The sequence below is a fragment of the Belonocnema kinseyi genome, chromosome 9 (genome assembly GCF_010883055.1).
Source record: "Belonocnema kinseyi isolate 2016_QV_RU_SX_M_011 chromosome 9, B_treatae_v1, whole genome shotgun sequence".
NCBI classification, from domain to species: domain Eukaryota; kingdom Metazoa; phylum Arthropoda; class Insecta; order Hymenoptera; family Cynipidae; genus Belonocnema; species Belonocnema kinseyi.
The window spans coordinates 82,902,557-82,925,320 of NC_046665.1; the positions used below are offsets into that span (position 1 = coordinate 82,902,557).

The 22,764-nt window shown below is 31.5% G+C and overlaps 1 protein-coding gene across 2 annotated transcripts in view; it reads right to left on the minus strand.

The window, feature by feature from the left end:
• LOC117179905 overlaps nt 1-20,411 on the minus strand; it is a 121,814-nt gene extending 101,403 nt beyond the window's left edge. For both annotated transcript variants that reach the window (XM_033372107.1, XM_033372106.1), the window contains exon 1: nt 20,124-20,411. The gene's annotated coding sequence lies outside the window, so the exon portion shown is untranslated. The remainder of the gene's footprint in view (nt 1-20,123) is intronic.
• Nucleotides 20,412-22,764: the final 2,353 nt, after the last annotated feature.

Below are 22,764 nucleotides of genomic sequence, written 5' to 3' on the forward strand. Positions count from 1 at the left end.
AAGAATGGTTAGAATGTGTGAATGAGACCCTAGTTAGAAGAGACATAAGAAGTCACAGAAACACGAGAGCCTGCATGAAAAAATGCATGGACATAAAAGAAAATAGAGAAGTATGCCAAGACAGGAAAGTATGGCGGCAAATAGTTAATAAAAAGAGTGTCAGTAGAGTGAATGGCGCCTGAAACAAAGACCTTGGCTACTAATGGACCCAAGTGGGGAACCTTACATAATGACTTCGTGAGGTTCTTCGCTTGGGGTGATTGCTAGAGAGATTGATCAGCAACCTGGGTCGGAGCAGTGTTGCGGAACGAACGTGTTATTTACTTAAATAGCACGAGAATTCTGGATCAATCTGAAAAATTTCTATCCCTTCCACACACTACTCCCTTCCCCTACCGAGTGAGTCACGCCTACCCCGAAAGGGAAATGGCTTAATGGTGTAAAGAGATTACCTTATACCAAATGTATGAATTTCCGGATTAGTAACATTATAGATTAAATGCTTTTTATATTTCCTCGAATATAACCTTAATTTTAAATTTCACTCCACGTGCCTTATGTGCATTAGTCAAACAAAACTCATTCCAAAAGAATATTAGGAAGATTCAAAAATATTTCTAATTAAAATTCGCGTGTGTGTAATAACTCTAAATTAGAACATTGTTTGTAAAGCATAAAAGTTTTCTTCGAAATGCCACCTCTTATCGATAAATTTAAGCAATACAAACAGATAATGTAATGTAGAATATTGAAAATGAGATATAATGCACAATCATATGTAATGTAGAATATTGAAAAATTGAAGTTTTGTGAAATACAAAGTTGAAAAAATATTAATATAAAAAGTTTTAAAATTTCACTAATTGTAGAAATAAAAAATTAAAGGGCCCAGAACTGGGCCCTGTCGGGCAGGGCGTTTCATTCGCGGTCTGGCGCTAAACAGATTACCCTATCGGGCCCACCTTTTTCCCCATGGGGACCCGACCAACGCCCTACCAAAATTTCTGCACGGGTGGTACCCATAGTGAAGAAAGGCCAAGGGGAGGAGGTTAAAGATTATAGAGGAGTCACGATAATATCAAGAGTGTACAGAGAATATGTAGTTGTTTTATCGGAAAGTTGAAGGAAAAAGTTGAGGAAAAATGATAGAACCATAGTATATAGAGAATATGTAGTTGTTTTATCAGAAAGTTGAAGGAAGAAGTTGAGGAAAAATGATAGAACCACCGAATCAGACAGAGTTTGTGATGAACAACATATATGTTCTGAATCATCTGTTAAATAAAAGGATAAAAAAGGATAAAGGGACAATGATATGTTCGTGGACTTGAAGGATAAGAGAGGGTTTAATAAAGAGGATAAGGCTGCCTTCTGAGCCCACTTTTATTGAATATATTAATTTCAGATTTAAAAGAAGAAATTCAGAGAAAAGGAAGGGATAGTGGCCTTAATTAGAGGATTGAAGAAATACTTAGATGGTGAAAAGTTTAACCTAAATGAATAAAAGACAAATATGAAGAGGAAGTGAGGGGAGGATGTGACAAGTATAAGAGGAGAAGGGAAAGTATTAGAGATGATAGGACAGGAAAGAATGGGAGGAAGGTGTGATCGGGAGAAGAGACGATTTGAACGACTTAATTAAAGACGTAATCGGCTACGATAAGGACTCGCCAGAAGGCAGTCATTGACTGCCTTGACTGCCAATGATAGTCAAAAGACTAGATCAAAGAGACCCCAATAAATTTTCGTAGCTGTGTCGACTACTATCCTCCACAGGATTCCTGGAAAGCGAAAAAAAAATGACAGAAAAACTTTCTGGCAGTCAATACCTGCTGAAAGTGGTGAGCTCTGAACTACGAAACCCGTTTTTGCGACTAATTTTTTTATCAATATCGTTACAAACTTTTAGCTCCCTGAATTTTCTCAGCAAATTCAGGCTTTTCCTCTGGTCAAATTCTGGTCCGGTGGCAACCCTATTTGTGAATTGCACAGTAAAAAAAGTGTTCAAAATGATACCGAAATTCATATCATTTTGACACGCAAAAAAAATGATATCGAATTCATCTGCATTTTGATCGGCCGGAGTGAATGATCTACTTTTGAGATCATAATGATCTGATTCGGGATCATACATGAAGTCAAACCAACATATGGCTGATGTTCTTAGAGTGCTTTATCTCATATGCAAGCTTTTTATGATTTCTCATCACGCAGTGTACTTGAAAAGTTAAAAAAATAACGAAATCTGATATTAGAAAATATCACCTGTTAAGTGTAGTTGTCACTTGCGTGCAGTTAGATACCATTTTTAGGTTAGGTCGTTATGACACCGGCGCCAAGAATTGGCGGACATTTTGTTTAGTCTGACAAGTGAACCAAAAAATGAGATCAAATTGATCCGAATGGAAAATCATTATGATCTCGAGATTCAAATGATCGCTGGAGCAAAATGCTCTGCAACAAAATTGATCCTTTTTTTACTGTGTGCCGCATTTTTATTTTGCATCTCTTTCGTCCCCCTTTTTGTGCAAATTCCCACGGCAAAACGCACATCAGTAGCAGCGACTTCCGCAGACGTGTACTAGAATGCATTAGCCTCTCTTTCTTCCTGTTACACGTGCAAAGTGGAAAATTCTCAAGAAGAATCGGCGACGAGCATACTTCCAGCCTTGAAACCTGTCCCCGCAGGCAGACAGGCAGAAAAGCATAGTACAGGCCATAGGGGATCTTGGATTTACACGGCGCCAGCCTGATCGGCGGGAAATGCAAGCGCGCGCGCGCCTGCATTCTTTTTGACCTTTTTTATTCTTAATGAAGCATGAGATACGAAGGTCATGTCTTTCCACATCGAAAGGATATGAACGCTAAATACTTAATGAAAAGTTTAATGAGCTATATCAAATCAATTTTGTTTCGATTGATAGCATATAAGCGGATTTTGTAATACTGATATAATATATATGATCTAGGTCTTTACATGATCCCTCTGAGAACGCTCGCATTTCACCATACATGTATATATTGTACAGTCACCATACAATATTACATATATGTATGATTTTCTTTGACGGAAATGAAAATTTCTCTTAAATTAAGGTTGAGATTATAGGACCATTCTTTTCTAACTTTGCTATGAATGATGCCTATCACAACAGGGGTAAAATACTAATTTATTATTTACTTCAGGTGTAAGACTCATTAAAAAATATAAACTAATGTGTGTGTGTGTGTGTGTGTGTAATTATATATATAATCCGTAAGTATATAAATATGTATAATTGTATAAATGTGTACATATGTATATATTCTATATCATATTAATTTATACTCTTTTAAGATCGAAATGAAATCTACTTTCTTATGAACTATTTTATCTACGAAAATCAGAACACAAATCAAAATTAGATTTCCAACTAATTCCTTTCCGGCTTATTGCAACATCCATTCCACTTCCCCCATTTCTCTCATATTTAGATGCAATCCATCATTTCAAAAATAATTATTAATAGCAATAAAAATAAAAAATTTTAAAAGGTATTTTTTATACTACTAGGTGTCAATAATTTTCGAACCCAATTTAGACATGCTCATCACATAATAGTGTAATGCAGGGGTTAAAAGTTCCGCGGGGAAAAAGTGCCACATATTCTAAAATTTGGAACTTTAATGTCTCATATATGTTTTTATGCAAAAACCAAGGAAACACCTCATTGGGCCAGTTTTGACCCCGCCCCACAAATTATTTCTTTTTGTGTTATCGTTTGTGGTACTTTTTGCCCCTGGCACTTTTAAACCCACTCTACACTACATGAAAATAAAAACAAAGATCCAAAAAAAAAGTTATTAAGTCCATATTTTCATTCTTTGACCAATTTCTCTTTGTTTCGTGTGTTTTTGAAGTTAAAACATACTTTTTCGTTAATCTTTCGGCAACTTCATCTGAGTATCTTTTTTTATGGGTAACGATGGTAATACTTCTTTTTACGTCAATTTATTATGTCCAAACTTTTGGCAACCTTATTTTTGTTTCGTCCTAGAGGACGCTTTTTTGATAAGTACCAGGATGATATTTAAAATATTGATTTCCATTAAAAGACATTTGTTTGTTACAAACAAAAAAATTATTTTAGCATAAAAGTACGCGTATTTGAATTTACGAATCATTTATTTGGTTTAAAAAAACTTTTACTCGGTCCCGAGTTATATTTATTTGTAGTTAACAATTATCTTATTCACTTCCTTTTACATTAACGAACTCACTAAACATATCAAACGGGTACTTATGCATTATAATCACAAATCTATTTTGCTCAAACCCATATTTCACAGTGTCCAATAAATATTTCTTTGCCTTAAGCATTGCGTTCCTTAGATCCAAGCGAAACATTTTTTAAACTGAAGAAATATATCTTCGACCATATTGTGCTCTACCATTTTTTTCATTTATATAAGTTTTTGTTTCAATGAAGCGGAACATTATGGAGTATAATTGTTCTATTTTCCGCGTATATGTTCTATTTGATCTAATCTTCTATACAATATCCTGCAATATTTTTCCAGTGTTTGGTACAGTAATTCGCACTTCGCAGATTGCAATTAATAACGGTTATGACACACTTTGTACAAATGTTGATTGACACAAAAGGGATTGCAATTTCTTATTGTGACCAGTGAAATTACTCAACCGCATGCCGCTAGAAATACGATTACTATATAGCGGTAAAACCCGCTCATTGCTCGCTTCGGTACACATTCACGATAATTTTGATTCACCCTATTACCCCAGTTGTTAATATTTCATCTAGCTTCAGACATATTTGGTTTTATCATTGCATTAACTATTAACCGACTTCACAAATTCTATTATAGTCTACAAACTGTACTCACAATTTAGCTAGTGATTACGAAAAACAACGAGAGAAAGTTATAAATCTAATCCGCGACATCGCGCTTCTATTTATGGCATTGTTTTTTCACAGTACATTCAACATAGATGGGGTATCAAGGTTTTACTTTCAAATTCAAACTTGGTGCAGGGTGCCGATTTCACCCGAAAACGTGGAAAAGCCTGAAAATAATAATCGAAATGGATCCAAACTAAATAAAAGGAACCGTTAAAACACTATGTTACAATGGCAGGGGGGTGTAGGGGTTGAAGCAGGTTTTATGAAGATTTGTGGAAATATATAACAATTTTTTTAAATGCTTGAAAAAATGAAAATTAGTAGTTTTTTACAAGTAATCCCGTGTGGAAATGACCCCATTTGGCGCTATTACAAGTCGGGCACTAATCGGGGGCTAGTCGGGTTATTAATTTTGACAAAGTACCCAGTCGGGGACTAATCGGGGACTAGTTGGGCTTCTTGTTGTCAAAATTTTCGTTGGGACCTGGTCGGTGGTTGGTCAAGGGCTAGTCGGGCCTTTTTGTTTACTAATTTCCGTGCGGGTAATCTTCAGGCTCTGGTCGGGAGCTAATGGGGCTCTGGTCGGGTTAATCTTATGTTTGAGTTTTCGGCGAGGTTTTATCATAAGAGGTAATATCTAAAAAAGCGTAATGATTTTTTATTCATAAACACTAAGAATATATTTAACAATAATTTTACACCGTTTTTTGGAGAAAACATTTATTAATGTTAAATTCGTCTCAAATATACTTAATAGATAATTATTAAGTTAATAATTTTGTACGAAAATCAACTTTTTATAAAAACAACGATCAAAATCTTCAAAAAGACGTAATGGAGATTTCCGTAAATAATAAGTATTTTGACACACTTTTAGGGGATGTTCCACAAATTTTGGGGAATTTGGTTAATATTCCACGCGGATGTATTATCATACGACCCCTACTAGTACCCGATCAGGCCCCGACTAGGACACGTCGGGTCACCTGACTTGCCCCTGACTAAACTACCGTGACGCTACTGGTCGGGGGCTAGTCAGATGACCCGACTAGCCCCCAAATTTAAGAGGGGTCGAATGGTCGGGAACCAGACTAGTTCCCTATTTAAATTTCTACACGGGAAGCATCTAAATACAGACTACACTTTTTCCATATTCCCCTCCTTATCTACTTTTTAAAGAATTCCTCAATCCAATTATTTTTGATTGAAAGTTAGTTCTTTGAACTGAAAATTGAGCTATTCTATTCTTGATTAAAAATATGATCTAGACAGATGTAAGTTTTCCACCTCCACTCTTCACTTCCTATTCTACTTTACGAAAGAAACCGCCACGCGAGCTCCCTTGTGTGACCGGGCAAGGGGGCTGCCTAAAAATAAATCGTTTTTTAATGAAAATTCAACAATGTGATGGGAAATTTATGTATTTTGTTAAAATTCTCATTTTTTGGTGGAAAATTAATCTTCTTATTTGAAAATTCAATTGTTTGGTTGAAAGTTGAATTATTTTGTTAGAAAATCATTTTATTATTTGGGGAACCATCAATTTCGTTAAAAATAACGATTTTGTTGCAACTTCGTCTTATTTAGTTAAAAATTTATTGCATCTCTGTTTTTGTTAAGGATTCAAATACTTCATTGAAAATTCGCCATTTTTAGTTGAATTCAACTGTTTCTGATGGAAAATAAACATATTTTTTTGGTTGAAATAATTATTATATTTTTGGTTGAGAATTAGTCGCTTTTTATTGAAGTCAACTACTTGCAACTGTTTGACAGTTTTCTGGCTTCAAAATTCAATTACACCAAACCCTCACTTTCAGTCACCCCATTCTCGGCCTTCCTAGGACTGCTGCCTCACGCAGTTTCTCAATGTATTTGGTTAAAAATGAAACTGTTTGAGGTTAAAGTTCATGCTTTTTTGTTTGAAAATTCGACCATTTGGTTGAAGGTTGGTCTTTGAAACTTGAAATTTCCACTATTCTGTTAAAAAAATCGCCTCTTTTGCTTAAAGCTTCAACTATTTTTTTGTAAATGCAACTATTTGATCTAAAGATAATTAATTTGTTTGTTTAAAATTCAACTATTTGGTTCAAAGTTCATCTTTTCCGGTTTAAAAGTCAACTGTCTTATAAAATATTCAACTGTTTAGCTTAAAACTCAATGCTTTCGTAGAAAATGTATCTCTTTTGGTAAAAAATTAATCTTTTTTTGTTTAGGAATTCCACTATTTTGTAGAAATATAATACATTTTGACTTAAAATCTCAATTAAGCGTTTTATATTGAATTCGAAATGATACCTACAGATTAATTTAATTTAAAATAATTTATTCCCCCTATTATTCTATAGATTTGTGTGACGATCTGTGAAAAAGAAAGTCAGGAGAAAAAAAATGTTCAAAATAGCGTGACGCAGTTTTTGAACGGCCCATAAAAAAACTAAGTTAATATTTGACATTTCATTGCCATTTTTTAACAAAGCATGTAGACAGACGGAAGTAGGTTGCAGTTGCGTCATGCGTTTGCACAAATGCTATAACTTGGCACCTATTCACCTAGATGCTGACGATGAACGCTCAAGAGAAAGTAATTTTCCGCCCTGTTAAATGCAAGGTTGTCCATTGTCGATCTCATGTCCACAAATGTGTGTCCTACCTTTCCAGTTGAGTGTAAAATCAAACACTGTTAAACGATCTTCTCAACTTTTAGTATTTGAATACTTATATTCCTTTTAATAAATTACAATTGATAAAAGATAACAAGAACAAAAAGATCCACGAAACAAAAAGATAACACAGAAACAAAAGTTAACAAAACAGATAAAAGATAAAACAGAAACAAAAAGATAACAAAAACAAAAATCCACGGGGCTAAAAGTTTCTTTATGCTACATTACTTTGTCCTGAAAATTTGTGTTTGGCAAAAAAGATAATACAGGTATCTGGAATTATAGAAATAAAGAATTTAATTAAAAATACTAGGTACACAATTCTTTTAAAACAGATCAAAAATGTATAAAATGTACACTTTTTTCATTAAAAATGCTCTTGAAAGCTATAAAAATAGTATTATCAACCTGATGAAATCACAAGTTTTTCTAGAAAATAGAAACTTAAAAATGATATCAACAACCTAAGAAGGTTCACTTTTCACTGAGTTTGACCAAAAATATCTACCCATTTTTTTTTTTAGAAAAATAAAATCTTTTTGATAGCTTTTATCTTTTTTCTGTTTTTAACTTATCTGGAAACTGTCTTCCATTAATTTGTATACTATGCAATAGTAGGACTTTTTAAATATATTTTAATTAATTGAAATAGTGCAATTAGTTGAAGATTACGGCTATGAACTAAATCCACTATTTTCATTTATTAAAATATATTAAAATATAGTCCTAATATTTCATATAGTATACTGTTTGTTGGAAAAAGTTGACCTTGATCTGGCAACAAATATCATTAAAAACAAGAACCAAAGATTGTTGCCAAAATTTTTTAAATAGGTATTTTTAATAGAAATTTCACTTTTATCTTTAACTGCCTAAGGTTGAAGAAAATTTGAATTAAAATTTTTTTAAATTGAATTTTTAAATTTAAAATTTCTTTGATTCTCTGCAGTTTAACTTGCTATACGATGGAAAATGACAGAAAATTTAATTTTCAACAAATGAAACTTCAATTTTTAATAGTTGCACTTTCAATCGTTGAAAAATCAACTTTCCACAGTTTATTAATTAACAGTTGAAAATTGAATTTTCAAGTTTCTTTAATTTTCAACGATTGAATATTTAACAGTGAAATTCTCAACAATTAAAAATTAAAGAAAATTGAATTTAAGTTGAAAATTCAAGAAAAAGGTGTATTTTGTGTGAAGGGAAGCTTTAAATTTAAAAAAAACTTAAATTCTCATTGTGAAGTTATGCAAAAATTACAATGTTAAAACTTGTTTTTAATACAGAATTCGCTTTTATCTTGAATTCTCAGCTGTTGAAGACTACAGGAAAATAAAAATTTATTTCCATCCGATGAATTTTAAAATTTAGAGTCTCTTTAATTTACAACAGTTGAATTTTTAACGGCTAAAATTTAATCAATTAAATTAGACTGATGAAAATTGAAGAAAATTGAATTTTCAACACAAATGTTGTATCAGGAACAAGTTTTTCTTAAAAATGTTTGTTTATTAAATACTCATTGTAAAATTATGTACATATAACATTTTTAGCACTTGTTTTTAAGATAAAATTCGCTTTTATCAACAATTTTCAACTGTTGAAGATTAAAGGAAATGTAAAGTTTAATTCTCAAACGGTGAAAAATACATTTTCAACAGTTGAAAATTTGATTGTTAAAAAAATGGAGAAAATTTATTTTTCTAAGTTTCTTTAACTTACAAAAGCTAAATTGTCAGCTATGGAATTGTCAGCAGTTGAAAATGAAAATTTGAGAAAAAGGAAGTTTCTTTATTAACATCCATTGTTAAAAATGTTATATTTATATAATTTGACATGAGAATTTAATAAATATAATAAATGAAAGATGACAATACAGAACTAAATAACCAACATTTTTCCGAAAATGGGTTTCTTGTGTAAACAATTCGGAGGGGGGGGGGGGGGGGGGTCGTTGGAAAAGGCATGTTTTTAAGAATTGTTTTTTAACGATACAGATAATGTGAGCTTATTCAGTCAATTTCCATATAATAATGCAACATTTGAACAATAGTTAACCTAAATTTTCATTGCAAATGTTTCTCGAGGTAACAATGGGAGGTTTTTTTCGATTTTTCAATTTTTCGTAGCACTTGGAAGCCGAAAACCCGATTTTCGCTAAAAAAATCTGTTAATTTGTTATTTTTAAATTAATGATTATTTTTAAAAAAGCTCCCATTGATACATGGTGAATTATGTGAAGAAGTACTGTGCGCCAAATTTCAAAACGATTGGTCGAGTAGATTTTGAGTTATGGCGTACAAGGACTTCAAAAATAACAAGTTTTAGGAAAACGCTTTAAAGTTTTGCACACTAAAAAATTCACAATAAAACTCGATAATAAAAAGATTTGTTCAATAACCATTTTTTAATACATTAAGAAAAAAAACTAATTTAAATTTTAGTTCAAATTATAGCGCAGTATTTTAGCACATTAATCATTTTGGTCTTCTCTTGACGATGTTTTTGAAATTATTATCATTTATTTATTTTTTAAATGTTTTTTTAATAATAGTCCTTTCACGAATAATAGTCTAGCTCAGGGCCCGTCACGCTAAATTCTGATTTTCTCGGACTAAAATGAATTGTTTGTATCAAACAATAGGTATTCTTATTTAACTTCTCCATATATCGGGAGCGCGTTTTTATTTTTGTGAACAATTGAAAATTCGATTTTCAATTTCTGCCGAAAATCGGTTTTCTAATAAAATTGTTCCCTCAAAATTCTTGGGCGGTTTAGTCGAAATTGTTTCACTTTTTTAGATTAAAACTCTTTTACCCCAATTCAGAAATTCCATATCTCGGAAGAAAGTATTGTTTTTACTTAAACTGAATATTACATTTTTTATCGCAATTTGCACCCGAGCCTGTTCCAGCTTGTGGTCAGCGTCATTTTGAAATTATCCAATATTCAATTATTTCAATTTTACAGAATATTTTTCGCTCTCCTGAAAAATTCTTTTTTTTGTTGGCTATCTAGTTGTGTACTGCCACCCTTCAAATATCCATATAATAATTTTTTAATATCGATTTTGTAGCAGGGATTTGATGAGATTTAAATAAAAATATTCCCGAATTTCATCATCTCCTTGTCGGAATATTTGAAAAACTATTCGCGGAAATTTAGAGATTGATAGTCAAAACTTTTTCTATGACACACACACCCACGTTTCACACCCACACCCCGACAGAGTTTTGAAAGGTAAGTGGATTACGGCGGCAGTCGATAATCAAGAGAAACTCAATTGGTGCTTTCTTTTCACTTGGAATACTTCGGTCGCCAAGTAGACCATGTACCATCGAACAGGAACAATGGAGAGCTGATTCTGTATAATGCTCACGTGTCAGAACTCAGAATGACCATGGCGTGGTTGCGGTTATGTAGACACATACCATATAATATACACGGAAAAAAAGTATAGCCAAACCGGCGATATTTATCCTTGATCTAACTACAAATATTTTCAGAAACAAAATAAACAATATTGGTCAAATTATTAAAGCAGGGATTTTGCAGCAGAATTGATTATAAGTATGATGATCAGTGAATCACATATATAAATCATTGAAACAAAGATATTACATAGCAACATTAAGAATGTTGGAACTCTGAATATGGCGCTAATGAAACAGCATTAATTTTGATAGAGGATTGAAATTTAAAATTGATTTAATAGTTCACCTTACAATTAATCAGATTGTAAGGGCCTATTTTGAAATTTTTGGGGCTAGTATAATTTGTAATGTTATATAGACTTATAAATGTCAATTCCACTAGCACATCAGGGTAGAGGGTATATTTCAGGTAGAATTTTCGCATACTTTTTGTGCCTATTTTTAGTTCCTAACTGACTGAGCTGGCCGTTTTAAAGAATGCGAGGAAGAATGAAGATGGTCAGGAACCAAGAGATTATGGATAATAGAGCGTTTCTTTTTCGATTCGCAGAACGTGCCGCCGCGCCGCAAAGGAACCAGATCTGGTAGATCAGTCAAAAACTATATATATGTATAAAAACTCCTCTACAAAAGGATGCACAAAGTCTTTCTGAAAAGATCGTGAAAGACGGCCACTTTTGCTTTCCTCCGGTCATCAATATCGAGCTTGCTTCTGAAGTAATTTTTATAATAACAAGTCAATAATATCAGACTTTACAGCAAAAAATAATCTCGAAACAGGGGAAATAGGGTGCTTTTTTTAACGAAAATAGAGGAATAATAGGGAAAGAAATTCTTTTAAATAAAATTAATGAAGGTACCATATTCCTACGATTCAAACTGAAAAACCCTTGTTTTCTATCCCTAAAATATAAAAAGACCCTAGCTTTGAGAACGAAAATTTTAAAGTTTAAAATTGTTCCATTAGAATTTAGATGTCCAAAGGCACTAAAAAAATGTTAATTCCTCTAGCTCTTTTGGAAAATCCGTGTTTTCTATACATTTAAGATATCGAAAAATCAACAACAAAATAAAAGTTAAAGTTTTAAGTTAAAAAGTCGAATATTTAAGAAAACATTGGACTTTTAAGCTTGAGAAGGTAAATTTTCAAACAAAAAGGTTCAATTTTCATCCAGAGATGAATTTTCAACTGAATAAATATGGTTTAACAAAGTAGTTCCAACTTCCTGCCATTTACTTAAATATTGACACAATAAAGATGAAATATGAACGAAAAATGTAATAGTTGACACTTTAACAAAAAAAGATTTTAGTTTTAAATTTGAAAAAACTTGATTGCAACCAAAAAAGAAAATTTTTTAACAAAATAGTTGAATCCTCAACCAAAACAGATTGGGTTTCCACCACACAATTGCATTTTTACCCTAAACAAATTAATTCAAACCAAAAGACTTATTTGCAAATAAGAAAGATTTTTCTATCCAGAAAGAACAAAAAATGTAACCAAATTCAAACCAAGCATTTGAATTTTCAAATAAAACAGATTGCTTTTAAACCAAATAGTTCAAGTTTTAACAAAATAATTAAATTTTCAACCAAGACATAAATTTTGAACCAAAAATGTATTAATAGATATTTCAAACAGAAAAGATTTAAATTTGAAACCAAAAATATTTAAATTCCACCAAGAAGGGACTTTTTTCATGCTTTTTTCAACAGCATTATTTTATATTAAAACGGCTGCAAAAAAATTGAGATAAGTCTTTGTCGATATAAAATTGTCTGAGCTTTCGATTGACTCGGTTATAATTAAAAAAATGCGTTTTTAAAAAGTTATATTTATTTATTTAACAAAAAACGTGGTTTTTGAACAATTTTCTTTTCGATATTATATTACCGAATGCACTTTTGGATTTTTACGATTTATGGATTTTTTTGCGTCCATGTACCCTAAACCTTCAACATTCGCCATGGGGTTTTCTGAATTTAAACATCGCAGTATCCAATATGGCGGCCTAAAGTCAAAATTTGTTTGCTTATTATAATATTTTTGAATCAAACAACTTGTTTATGATTATTGTTCGTGAAAATTATTTTTTGGGGAATTTTTGGTCGCTGATCATGAATATTCTATTATATTTTACAAATTTAAAATGGCGGATCCAATATGGCGGCCCAAAAATTTCAAATTTGATGACAATTGGTATATAGCGGTTTTTTTTTTATCGCTGATTACAGATCTGCTATTAGTTTCTACAAATTCAAGATGGTAGATTTAATATGACAGGCAAAAATTTTTTTTAATCATTCAAATTTCATAAAAATTGGGTTACAGGGTTTTTTTGGATCGCTGATTATGGATCTGCTATTAGTTTTTTCTAATTCAAGGCGGCGGATCTTATATAATGGGAAAATAGATTAAAAATTAAATTTTTTTTTAATTAATATGTATTAGAACATTTTTTTGAATTTCTCTCCGTAAATATGTTAATAAACTCCTTCCTTTTGAAAAATCTTATCCAACGCAGCTGCAAACGAGTTTTAGCGTGCAATATTTTTATACAACAAAATATACAGTAGTTTCTACGGTACTTCTCCTTTCCCGATTTCCCCTTGGTTGATTTGATCCGCCATTTGAATTTTCAAAAACCAATAGCAGATCCGTAATCAGCGACTGAAAAAAAACCTATATACCAATTTTCATGAAATTTGAAACATTTTGGACGCCATATTGGATCCAAGTTCAAATTCAAAACCCCCCCATGGGGGATTTTGAAGGTTAGGGTCCATGGACGCAAAAAAATCATAAATCGTAGAAATCCAAAAGTACATTCGGTACAATAATATCAAAAAGAATTTTTTTTTAAATAAAGAAATATACCTTTTTAAAAACTCATTTTTAAAATTCTGACAACGCCAAACGAAAGTTCAGACAATTTTACATGGACAATGACTTACCTCAATTTTTTTGCAGCCGTTTTCCTATAAAATAATGCCGTTGAAAAAAAGTAAGAAAAAAGTGTCCCGCTCGTCCTGAATGGGTTAATTTTATAAGAAAAATAGTTAAATTTTCATATTATGGGATCCATTATTTCAGTTCGCGTTTGAGCGAAAACACGAAAAAAAGAGAAAAATCAGAAGTTTCTTGCAAACAGGCGAAAAAAGGGAAATTCTTTTTTAAAAGGGGGAAAAGTTTGAAATAGTGGTAAGAATGTGAAGTCTGCAACAATATAGAGAATATGAAATTTCTTCACCGGTGTAGTAGACTGATTGGTGTCATCAGACTGACATACCTTTCGATAAATGTTCCTTTAATAAAAGAAAAAAAAGTTCTAAGAAATGGAAGGTTAAATGTCGTGGGCAGACCGGCTAGCAGTTAGCCTTCTATGCTGTGGAGACTGTAGACTGTAAGTCTTGTAGAGTAGATTCACCAGTGGGTCGGAAACCACTGCAGTCAACTCGACTTGGGTCTCGCCTCTCTCGGGCTCTACTGAATATATAACCTACACTATAACTGCACTCACGCAACCGAAAATAAGAATAGGGAGTGCCGGAAATAAAATTAAAAAATGTCAAAGAAACCAATCATTGTATAGGGATGTTTGGACTCTAAAGTCGCTAGTAGGCCTCGGATTCATTTGAAAAATTGAGAATAGTGTCAATAGAAGGGTAAATTTTCGTGTGATCTATGGCATATTATTTGGTCCGGTGTTCGAGCCTTGAGCCGGTACCTATGGGCATTTTTACGTACTTTTACCGAGGTTCTGGTGGTTTTGATCTCGCCTTAAGCTGCAATGGGTATCCCTTGAAATCTTATATTTTGTTGAAACTCTGTGAATCCTTTAAATCTGGTGAAAACCCTCGCAATGCTTGAAAATCTATAGATGTCCCTTGAGTTTTTATTCTATTTATTCTCTAAAGTTACGTATGGACACTATTTTAAAACACTTTTAAATTCTCCGAAACCCTACGGAGTTTACTAAATCCCCAAAAAAACTTGTAAATTTGGTTAAATTCTTTGAGATTTCTTTTAATAATCCTGAACTCTTTAAAATTCTTCGAAATCCATTGGAACTGATTTTAAAAAAACATCAAAGCTTTTGAAATACCTAGTAATCCATCAAAAATCATATTAAATTCTGTAAAACATTATTGGAATCCTCCAAAATCACTAAAAAAGACTTAATTTCTGTAAATCCCTTGAAATATAATACATTAAAATCCTTTATAATAATATATATTTATAATATAGAATTTTTATTTCACTCATGACCTTAGTTTCTCTAGATATACCCTAGAATCACTTGACGTTTTCTAAAATCCTATTAAATTCTTCAAAAAACTTTAAAAAATTGGAAATCTCGTTCGCCCTTAACATTTTTAAATATACTCTCAACTCTTTAAAATCCTTTGCAACCTATTCAAATTAATAAAATCCCTTAAATCTGGTAAAATCTCCATCAGTCCCACAAACATTGAGTAAAACATCTTGAAATGTGTAATATCTTTCAAAATTTCTTAAACAATGATAAATACTTTAAAATCCCATAAAACCTAATAAAATATCACCATAACGCTTGGAAATCCCTTGAAATCCGTTGGAATGAACTGAAATCTAATTTTAAAAAACATCGAATTTGGTTGAAAGCTTCTGAAACTGTTTTAAATCCCTAGAAAAATGTATAAAAAATCCTTATAAATCTTTTATTTTGAATCCCTATGGATCCCTCAAATATTGTAAAATTCATCGAAACCCCTTGAAATTATGTAAATGCCGTCAAAATTTCTTGAAATCATTAGAAAAATTTAAATACCATTGATCTTATGGAATCTTTTAATTTCTTTTGAAATCATATAAAATTGAGTAGGTACCGGAGCCACAGATATTCAACATATAGAATACATTTCTCGGGGATTTTTTAAAATGAAATATTCTGTGTAATATTGTGTACTTGATCACGTTGCAATACTCCGAGGTTAACGTGTCATTGAACCATATTCTAGCACAGCATCGAGTTTCTGAATTACTGTTCCAAGTTGCAAATTGACTGCGAATAATTGTGATTGCACAATGGCACATTGAGTGTTGGATTGCATTGATCTTGTCTAAAAATGTCTGCACCTCTCTCAACTTTGGTTAGCAAAGATTTTAAATTGTCAATTGAATAGACATTGATATTGAGGACGTTTTCATACCAGTGAGATTCAAATTACAACCCAAATCAACCCCTAAAGATTAAATATCTCTTGTGACAACACTTCCTTGAAATCTCAATGGATTCACTGATAATGGCTGAATTTTAATTCAAAAGAACTGCAACAGAAATTCATCCCTCGAAAGCATGTGGAACCCACTCTAAATCAAATCCTAAATTTTCCAAAATTCTACAAAGAGACTAATTTGCAAAGAAAAGCTCCTAAAGTTTAAACAATTATGTAAAAAATACTAATCTGATAAGCCGAAATGTTTTGATCAGTTAAAACATTAACATACAAAATTAAAACATTTCATGCCGAAAGTATAAAATAAAGTTTCATGTCTCTAGCGCATGTGGACCCCATTCTATATCAACGCTTAAATTTTAGATTTTAGAATTTTAGTTGGTTTTACATGACACTTTTTTCAACACTTTTGACATAAAATGCTACTATTGTCAATAAAAACATATCGACTTTTCATAATAGTTTCTTTTTACAGACGTGTGCCACAGTGTGTGGCAGCGTCAACAATGGTTCGCCACCAGTTTACAATAGACTGTTTACGTTTCCAATCACTGATTTAATGGAAAGGCCATTGCGAGGCAACCCGCGAAACTTCCGTTATATTGACGTTCTTGTGTATATGAGCTGGTATAGGACGGGTCCCACATGCGCTAGAAGGATTCAATTAAGGGGGGGGGGGGTAAATTTAGCCATTGTCAGTGAAAGCATTCCAACTCAAAAAAAAACCTTGGGTAATTCGTAAACGTTGCAAACTTTGACTCATGAGATGTTTTTGATTGAAAAGTCTAATAGTTTTTTAATAGAAATGTCAACTGTTATATTTTTCATTAAGAATTCACATTTTATGGATGAATATTGATCATTTTATTTTTATTTTCTTTTTATAAAAATGAAATTTTTTATGAAAATTTAACTGTTTTGTAAAAAAAATTCGTCTTTTTCTTACGAAAACTCATCTAGTTTTGATTAATTCAAATGCTTTTAATTTCAAATCAGAACATTTATTGATTAAAATATCAACTAATCACATTTTTTGTTCAGAAGTTCTCCTTTTCGTTTGCAAATTCAACTGCCAGGTTAAAACTTGAACCACATCGTTAAAATTTTTTTTTTGGTTGAAGATTCACCAATTTAGTCGAAAATGGTTTTTTTGTTTATAGAAAATACCTTTTATAAGTTGAAAATTCATTTTTTTCATAAAGGCCCGGAGAATCCTATAAAATTAACGCGAGAGAATTTTTGTTTTCGGAAAAATAGGATTCAGGTTCCTGGGGATAAGCTTAGCTTGAGGAAGATCATTAGAATTTGTTGGGGGGTTACCAACGAATAATTTTCGTTACATTATTTTGAACTCTGGCCCCTTCCACCAACCTTATGGAACCACAAAAATGTCCCAAAAACCCGATATTAACAATTATGCGCAAAATTGACGGCAAGATTATGATATCCGTGGTGACAAAGTTTTAATGTGGATTCCTATAGGATTTTTAGCGACAAACATGAATCTGAAAGTTTTAAATCGATATCTCAAAAGTTTTCGATTTTTTAAACTTTTTTTTAATGCACATCATTTCTTAAGTTCATTCCGATCAGCCATTTTTGTACAAGAAAAAGGAGTTTTAATGTGGATTCCTATAAGGGAAAAAGAGCAGGGTGTGATCTTACATGATTTCTATGACCAGTCACAGGCGTGCCTTCCCGCCCCCCACGGGGCGTTGGAAGAGGGACTGGGGTGTGATCTTAAATTATTTCTGTGACCAATCAAAGGGGTACCTTCGATATCTTGAAAACTATTCGAGATATCTATTTAAAAATTGCAGATACATATTTCTCGCAAAAAATCCCATCGAAATTCATATTCAGAAATTATGTTTTACAAAAAAAAGTCAATAATTTTAAAATAAAAAATCGATGTATCGAAAACTATTTGAGATATCGATTTAAAACTACAGATTCGTGTTTCTCGCCAAAAATCCTATACGAATTCACAATAAAATTTTGTCGCAACGGATATCGTAATCTCCCCGAATTGACCCATATGAGCTCTCTTTTTTCCTCTTTTGTCATATATTATTTTTATTCGACATGCGCAACTTTTTCAAACATTTTTTACTTATTTTCAAAGGTTTAAACAATTTCCATTTATTTCCCAACTAACTCATTGGAGGGTACTTTATTTTTACGATTCATCGGACAATTAGTCATTGAACCATTATGCAATTAATTATGCATTATGCAACAAATTTGTATTTATTCAATGTTTTTTAATCAAACAATTTTGGTCTGAAATGTACACCTTTGTGAAAATGAGATAAACCAAAAATACTATATACGAAAAATATACACAAAATATATTATAATAGAAAATATTATAATAAATTATTCCAATTTTTCATTTTCTCTGACCATGAATTTTCGCAGACCAGCATTTTAATCTTGTAAAACTTTGAACATAGAATCTTTTCTTAACGGAATAACACAATAAAATTCCATATTAGAATTAAAGTTTTTTTTAGTTATTTATTTCAATGAAAATATATGACTTTTCTACAAAAAAATGGACATAAACATAAATTCTCAACAAAAAATAATGTAATATTAATTGATATTTCACAGAAAACAAACGTTTAAATTTATACCTAACAAGATGAAATTTAAAACTAAAAAGGCAAATTTTCAACATAAAAGTTAAATTTTTAAGATTAAAATGCGAATATTTTAGTAAATATTTGGCTTTTAAATCCAACAATATAAATTTCTAACGAAAAATGAGGACACTTCAAGCCAAGAAGGTTAATTTGGTACCAAAAAGACGAATTTTCAAATAAAAATATCAATTTGTAACAAAAAGGTAAAAGTTACATTGTCAGTTAAAAAATGTAATTTTAATCGACAAAACAAAGAATTTTCAACAAAATACCCAAATTTTCAAGCAAAGGTGAATGTTCAACTAAAAAAAAAATGTTATCTAAGTAGTTCAACTTTTACCCATGCAGTTGAATTTACAAATAAAAAATATCCATTAAAAAAATAGTTCAATTTTTAAACAAAGAGATGAATATTCAACTAAAATTATGAATATTCAAATGGAAGCGTTTGATTTTCAGTTAAAAAAAATTCATTTTTAACAAAAAAAGAGAACTATAAACTAAAAGAAATGAATTTTTCACTAAAATAATGAATCCTCAACAAAGAAGATTTTTTTTTTAATAAACTGGTTTAAACATTAACCAAGTAGTTCAATTCTCCATTAAAAAGCGCGGAATTTTCGACAAAATTTGTAGTTGAATGCTCAACCAAACAAGATTAATCTTCAGCCTTAACCAAAAATGATAAATTTTTAGCTGTTCAATTTTCAACAAAATAATAAAATTTCGAACTAAAAAATATAATTAACAAGAGGTAAAATATATATATACATACACACAAGACAAACAAATAATGAATAAGAATATCATATCATGGTGGCTGTAAATCTTCATTTTTAAAATTCCGTACCCTTTGACCATTAATATTCAAAGACGGAATACAATTATTTTTAATTCAAATAAAAATTTTTAAGAATATAAAAATCTCATTTTCGTGAATATAGGAAAGTGTTGATAAAAGCAGGAACACTAATGATTATCCTAGTGTCCTTTAATTATTTTTTGGGTTGTTGAAATTGAAAGTTTAAGTTGAGACCACTTGAATTTATCTATCCTAATTTGAGAATCTCATAACCCTGTAAAGAAAAATCTTAGATAGCAAATGAGAATATCCTTCGTATCCTTCGTCCATCGAACTCGAGAGAAACCTAACCTTATTGACTAGGTAGTAGGATACCAGATACACATCCACCATTAAGTTTCAATGCGACGCCAGAGAAAGAAGAAATTCATCCCTTACTCACCTGTGCAAAGAGAAATATCCGAAATCCAGGGAAATATCGGACATAAAATCAGTCTTTTTCCAAAAAAAAGTTAATATTTTTTGTCTTCCACTGTTGTAAAGCACTATGTGGCACTTCCAATTGGCACGATGTAAAATAATTGGATAAAGTTAGAATTAGATGATACCCGTAATAGGGAGGTGCGACTATCTACATAAGTTTGGGTAAAAAAATGTCAAAGAAAAATAGAATAAAATAAAACGACAGAGGTAAAAAAGTGGCCCTGTTCCGACACAGATCACTGACCAACTTGACCGAGGACTGACGCGTTACTGGTTCTACGACCACGACCGGCTTCTTTCTTTCTCGGCTAGTTCCGTCGATGTTCGGAAACACTTTCGGATCATTTCGGATCTTTCGCATGGATGGTGGCCAGGGTTGTGAATTGACGCGTTAAGCGAGGTTTTTTACGTAAATTACATGTAATTTACATGATGTAAATAACGCAATTTACGCAGAAGCTCCTACAAACCCACGAATTTTTAAATTTTTAAATTAAATTACATGTTAAATTACTTTAGAAAACTACGTAATGATTTTGTACTGAAACCAGGGTTGGGAAAGTATATGGAGTGCATCTACGTTAATCTAGAGGACACTCAAAATATATTTTCACATGCAATTTTCGGGTACCTTTTCACGCACCTCAATTTTGAATTAACCACATGATTAACATTCCACATAGGGTTCATTTCTAAGTTACCTTGATAGTTTATGACAAATATGATTGGTTAAGAACCTAGATGCGAACCCTATGTGAAATATTAATTCAAGGAATAATTCAAAATCAAGGTCTCTGGAAAGAGTTAAAAAGTACAGATTTGTGTGATGACGATCGTGACCACTGATCCGGATCACGATCGAACAATCATCGGTCATTAGACTGGTCATCGTGGTAATTTATAGGTATTATCGTCATTATCAAATGAATCAGCATTAAAAAAATTTACAATAAAATATGCTTGTTGAAACAATTTATCAATTTTTTCCACTAATCACGAGCATGACAATATGGTCGATGCTTACGTGTTTTGAGAATTTAATGAGCATTTATGAGCAATTTGCATCAGGGTTTAAAAAATCATACGTTCTTTCTTTATTCACTCTTAAAGCAAAATTGTCTTACTGTTTGAATTTTATTGCAAATTGTAATCCTCTAAATAGTTACATACATTAAAAATTACACAAATAATCATTCTATTATTCAAATTTCACGGGAAAATGTATGTCCTCGTCGCTGAACAGTGGTGACAGAACGCGGATATCTCCGGCATGCGCAGTAGTTATTCCTGTGTATTTTTGGGTTATGTAACGCCATGTGTCAATTCAAAAATACACATGAATCACTACTGCGCATGTAAGAGCTATCCACGTTCTGACACCACTTCGCCGCACGCCGGTCGTCCTCGGATTAGATAGGGCGCTAAATTCAAATGATAAAAGAAGTCATAGTAATAGAAAAAATATATTTCGTATAAAGCAGTATGTAATTTCAAATATAGGTTTACTTTATTCTAAAGTATATTTTTTAGAAAGTGTATGCGCCAATTAGCGCCGGCCTCGGTTGCCTGGTTCATAATTTATTGTTTCAAATTTATTGAATATATCTATGTATAATATATAAATAAATGTAAGTTTATAAAATAAATAGTTACTATATGGAAACCTCAGCAGCCGCCGCGATTGAACTTGAATCAAAATAACCTAATTTCAACTTCGAATTTTTTTACAACGCCAGTTTAGTGCACAGTGAAAAAAGATGTTCAAACGTGACGTCTAGATATTCAAGGTTATAATATTTTATGTTTAACTGTAGGGCAGCAATCTAGACGTTTAAAGTTAGTTAGTTTAAATATTCAACTGAATTATTCGAGATATTACATATATGGTTATGTCAAATACCGGCTGTAAATATTTAAGGAGTTTAATTATTTCCGGTGATTTAAGGAATAAATTGATAACTTATTTATGAATTTTAAATTAAACTTGAATTTTCTTACATAAATGAAAAACAGATAAAGAATATAAAATGTCGATCAGATTATACGTTCAGTCAACTTGAGGATATGTTTAATATTTTTAATTCAAAATAAAATTTTTAAAAGGGGTAAGTAAGCGGAGAACGAATGATCTGAAATCCGCATTTCAAATTCTATCTATTTTTGGTTACTTAAACTCAAATTTTATTTTAAATTTATAAACATTCTGTCAAATATGTTTGAGTCGATATAATCTGAAACTTAAGATCATTGTTCCCTCGTGTAGACAGACAAAAGTCGTTAACCAATTTTAACTAAGGGTACCTTTTCACAGAGATCTGTTTTGAGTTAATCGTTGAATTAATTTGACCCATCGAGTTCGTATCTAGGTTTTCAACCAATCAATTTTTCTATAAACCAACAAAGTGGCTAGAAATGAATCCTATGCAAAATATTTATTCCGCGATTAATTAAAAACAGGCTAGGATATCTAATTTTGATTCTTTAAAAATATACCAAAATCGTAATATTCCATAAGGGATCGTCCATATATTACGTAAGACATTTTTCTTTTGTTTATATCGCTGTGTCCTTTTCAACTTGATAAAAATATTATTTTCGTC